At 59.6% G+C, this 5,070-nt stretch overlaps 1 long non-coding RNA gene across 1 annotated transcript; it reads left to right on the top strand.

Moving 5' to 3' along the window:
• The first annotated feature begins 1,075 nt into the window (after positions 1-1,075).
• LOC135327151 (uncharacterized) lies at positions 1,076-2,000 on the top strand. Its single transcript, XR_010387258.1, has 2 exons — positions 1,076-1,549; positions 1,666-2,000. It is a non-coding gene; the product is annotated as an uncharacterized LOC135327151 (long non-coding RNA).
• The last annotated feature ends 3,070 nt before the right edge of the window (positions 2,001-5,070 follow it).

Below are 5,070 nucleotides of genomic sequence, written 5' to 3'. Positions count from 1 at the left end.
CCAGCCTCCGCGGCGGGCGGCGGGGGCACCGGGCCCGGGCTGCCCCGTGCGCTGCCCTGCGCGGCTGCGGGGCCACCGCAGGCACCGCACAAATGACCCCCCTGCTCTTGGCCACGGCTCTGAAGCAATTAAAATAACAACAACAACAACAACAACAACAAAAAGAAAGGGAAAAAAACAGGAAAAGACAAGTCGTCGCTGGGAAACCGCTACCCAAAACCCAAGTTGTTGTATTTCTTTCGCTAAGGGTTGTCATTATTTGCTGTATATATCCTCCCTCCAGTCAATCGTGAGGGGCACGTTTTAAAGCCTCCGCTAACGTACAAAGAACAAAAACTACCACTGATACTTCCCAGTTGCACTAGGAAAAGAAAACTCAACTCAATTAAAAATAACGATTTTCTTCCTGGACAGCTACCAAAGTTTTGCCCTTACCTTCCCGGGACTTCCACTTAACCTCTCTAATATCCTGAAAGGCTCTAATCATTTTGCATACATTGCATCGTACCTTTTCATTCCCGCGATACAGAACAGTACCGGGCTGACCGCGGACTGCTCAAATAGCTAGTTCGCTCAGTAAAAATAGAAAGCAAGAAAGAAAAAGAAAAAAAAGTGATGAGGCGCACAGGGTTAACTAAATCATGCGGAGATTCACTTGTACGAGCAAAAATCATCCAGCCTTTAACAACCTGGTAGCACATGCTGGATATGTACAACGATGTCTGAAATAATAATTACGAAATTACGCAGCTCTAGATATACAAAAAGTTTCCAGACCCTACCAAAAAAGAAAAAATCTCGGTAGAGCTGACTCGTGCTAACGGAGGCTGCTGCTCCTCCAGCTCCCCCGCGACGCGCGGACCACGTCCGTCCCCTCCGCGGGGTTCCCAAAATCTCGCTGTCCCAGCCCACTCTGCGGGCTCGGCTGCACGGCGAGCAGCGCAGCGATTTGGGGGAGCGGAGGGGGCTCGAGTGCCCGCCCTGGCCCCCCCGCTCTCCAGCCCCGCCGCGGGTTTCCAGCGCGGAGCAGGGGCAGGTCCCCACGCCGGGCGCGCCGGCGCCCCGAGGGGCCGCGTTTCCCGAGGACACCTCGGGGCTGCCGGCAGACTCCCCCCTCGGGGCGAGCGCAGCGCCGAGGACCGCGCTGGGGTCCCGCAGTGCCGCCGCTTGCGCTGCAAACGCAGAGAGCCCGCGTGCGGCTCCGCCGGCACCGGCGCGGGGGGGCCCTGCCGCTGCCCCGGCCCCCTCCCTGCGGCGCGTCTCCTCGTCCAGCACGTCTGCTCCCTTCCCCGCGCAAGCCGTCCCCGCGACACCTTCTCCGCCGCCTTCGGCTTTCGCAGCTTGCGGAAAGAGCAGAGGTCTGAAGCTGTGGGCGCCACCCGTAACTTTCCGTGGCACCACGGGGATTTTCACGTCCCCGCAGATCGCGCAGCGAACCCATGTGCTTCACGCGGTGACTGCTGGCGAAACCCGCGCAGCGCAGCGCCGAGGCTGGCTGGGCGAGCCGGCGGGGATACCCCGCTAACCGGGCTACAACCTCGTCTGGTCGGTAAGGCATGCGCTGGGACACGGGGCTTGGAAACGTGCCATTTCCCCACCGAAAAATATCCCTTCCCCGACCCCCGAAGTCGGAACTGACATTTCCCTATTCTCCTCGCCGCTTAGGTACACATGGAGCTGCTTTCGATTGCTATCTAAAAAGCTCGCTGGTTTCGTAAGAAGGGAGGCTGAAATATAACCATTTCAGGAAACACAGAGCTGCTAAAAGTTATTAGTAAAGAGTATCAAATCAAATCCCGATCAGGGCTGTGAAAGGACTTTTCAAAAAAGAAAAGTGAATTGAATTCGATCTCTCTGTCCCATTTCGAAATCCGGAAAGTTACTGTACTTCGCCAATAAAATCCTAGAAGTTTGCAAAAAGCGCTCAATAAAAAACACTTTGGAGTGGTGTGCAAACACGGTGAACGCCTGACCGGAAAATCCAGGCATCTGGATCTGAATTTTGTCGTTTCTATCTGCCTGCTGGTGTCAACGGCACGTTGCTAAATAATAACTGCGAACTGCGGGGGAGCAGCAGGGGGCAAGGGGGGGGCAGAAAGCACTTCTTCCCAAAAGGCGGAGTTTTTGAGGTCATTTCAGCTAGACTCTTTCGTCATTTTGAATATAAAAGTAAGCTGAGTGGCTGATTGCCTTAGTCACTCGCCTTACTCGGATGATGCAGTAACATCGCGTGTAGATTGCTTTAATCGAGCTGTTAAAACGTTCTTGCTCTGCCCCTGACGTCCGGCTGTGCGATTAATAAAAGGTCAGTGTGACTGTCCGCGCTGGCTGCAAACCGCATTAAACTACAGACCTTGAGCATATGGACACTGGGAGCATAATCGTGGCTGCGTTTGTGTTACATTACAGAAAGAATACTGAAAGCTCTTTGGTAAGCAAGTACTTTTTGAGAGGAACTTCAGAGTTTCCTTATCTGTCTTAAGAGGAAAACAGTATGCACTATGTAGTAACTTTTCCCTATAAGGCATCTGCTCTCCGCTGCAGTAAACAACCGGTGTCCCTTCCGAAAACGAAGGACGGTGCTTTCACCGGCCTCTTAAAAACTTGGGGGAAAAAACCTCGCGCTCTGCTTAAGCCCGCTTGTCCCCTCCCGAACCGGCTAGCGAAGCGACGCCGCAGCAGGCAGCCCGCCGGCTGCTCCTGCCCGTGCGAGAGCCCGCACGGCGGCGGCTCGCTCGCCCCCAGGAGCGAAACGCGCGGCTGCAGCGGCGCTGCTGCGGGCGCCGGGGGGCGGCGGGCGCCGGGGCTGCGGGCAGCGCGGCCGGAGCCGCCGCCGCCGGAGCCGCCGCGGGGCTGCCGCGCACCGCGCTGCGGCTGCTCGCTGCTGACTCAGAAAAGCAATGTAGGTCATAACGAGCTTCCTTAAGTTACCTAAGTTCGAACAATTAAGCTTTTCTTCGGAGACTTCTAAAGTGCTGTTGCAACATTTCTAAACGCCGTGGCTTGCGCTGAAGTTCAGCCCCCGTCTGAGCAATTACGCTGCGGCTAAGCAGCCGCCGCTTGGAGCCGGCGTGCCTGCTCCTCGGTGCTCGCGCGTTTAACCTCTTGCTTTTATCTCCCTTCGCCAATTTCCATCACAACGCTACTTTTCTTTTTTTAAAGTAATCTTCTGGTTAAAAAAAAAATGCCAGTGCATCACGTCCCTTTTTCTTCCATATTTTCAGGAAATAAGAAAGTGAATTGCCTACCTCCTCTCTGCTCAGTTTTGAACTCCTTCCAGGAAAGCTTATTCGTACTTTGCAATATAGATCTATTCTGTATTATTACTATTTACTAATTCACAGGACGAGTCGATCTTTATCCAAGCAGTTAAGGGGCTATTAAAAGAGTTCACTTTTGCCAACGGTTTTAACACTACACACAAAAGACGATGCGTCTTTTGAGTGACACTGAGCACAGTTCGTCTTCGAACCAGGAAATTTGCGTAAATAAATTTTTTTTTCTCTCTTTTTTTTACCATAGCAGAGAGGAAAAAGAATAGCCATAGTCGCTACGGAAAGCCCAGCAAGGATGAGCAAGCATCGCGCCCTGCCTCGCGAGCAGCGAAGCAGGACGGCGATCTTGCTGCAAAGCACAGAATCGTGAAGAAGAGGAAAAGGCAGGAGTAGGAGACGATTCAAGGAAATAACCACAGTAACTGATTTTATTTTATTCATTCGAAGCTGTGGGTAACCGTCCCGTTACCTGCGATCCGCCTCCCAGACCCCAGCGCCTCTGCACACGGCTGAGCGTGTGCTCGCGCTGGGGCGGCGGCGGGGGGGGGACTTCAAGGGCACTCGGCGACTTTTCGAGACAGGCAGAGTGGGGAAGGGATCCGTTGTCACGCAGCACAACTAACCGGGGAAACCCTCCGCCCCAAAGACTTTGCGAAAGCAAAGAGCGGGGAAAACGTGCAAACCTCGCCCGGTCCAGGCGCTGTGTTTCTGCTCGGCGGCACTCACCGCCTGCGCGGCCGCCGCAGGTTTTCAGGGCGAGCACACGGCCCGCTTCCCTGCCCCGCGCACCTTCAGCCTTCCTCCTTCCCCGCAGTTCCTCCCTAGCTGCGCGGTAACACCCAGCCGGCCTGGGTGCCAGCAAGAGAGGATTTCCCCTGCTAAACTTAGCAGGTCGCCGGTGGAGCTGGAGTCCCGTGAACGCTCCGCCGAGGTAACGCGAGGCAGCGGCGGCTGCTCGGCGCGGCGAGGCCGGAGGCCGGCTGCAGGCTGGGGCAAGCCCGGGGCCCGGCCTCCGCCCGCCCGGGCACGGCGCCGCCGCCTCGGGGCACCGGCCGGCCGCCAGGGGCGAGCGCTCGCCCTGCAGACCCGGAGCTCCGGGCGCCTCCTTGCCCCGGCCCGCTGTCGCCGCGCAAAGACCCCGCGGCCCGGGGGCTGCGGCCGGCCGCGGTGCCCGGGCCGCCGGGGCAGCGGCGGGCGGCGGGGCGGCGAGGCGGCCGGCACCGGCTGGGAGCACGCCGCCTCGGCCCGGCCCGGCCCGGCGGCAGGCCCTCCTCTCGTGTTTGCAGTGTTCTTTGTTTACATTCGGTTCAGAAACACTGGCCTCGGGCCAGAAAAGTGCAGCTCCCTGCTCGGGTGGCGGAGGAGCCTCGTAACTCCACGAGCGGCGAAGGAAGGGGTCGGCGCTTCCCTCGGCCGCCGCGCTCCCCTTAACCCTCCGGCCGCCTCGCCGCCCGCCCTCGCCCCCTCCCCGCCGCGCTGCACCTGCGAGAGCAGCCGCCGCGCTCCCGCCGCCCGCGGCCGCAACAAGTTTGGCGGCGCCGGCGGCCTCGGGGGGCAGCGGCGGGGCGGCGCCGCGCGCCCGCGGCGGGGAGGCAGCGCGGCTCTGCGCGCCGCGGCCGCGCGTGGCCCGGCGGCGCCGCCCGCGCGCGGGGCGCGGCCCCGGGGCCGCCGGCGGGGGGGAGGGCGGCCGCGGGGGGCGGCGGCACCCTGGTGCTGCGGGTCGCGTGTGTGCGCGGCGCTTCTCCCCCCCCCCGCCGCCACCTCCCCGGCAGCCCCCCCCCCCCCCCCCCCGCCG

Source organism: Dromaius novaehollandiae, chromosome 1 (genome assembly GCF_036370855.1).
Source record: "Dromaius novaehollandiae isolate bDroNov1 chromosome 1, bDroNov1.hap1, whole genome shotgun sequence".
Lineage (NCBI taxonomy): Eukaryota > Metazoa > Chordata > Aves > Casuariiformes > Dromaiidae > Dromaius > Dromaius novaehollandiae.
The sequence above is the reverse complement of the archived record's forward strand: the minus strand, read 5'-3'. Positions and strand labels throughout refer to the sequence as shown.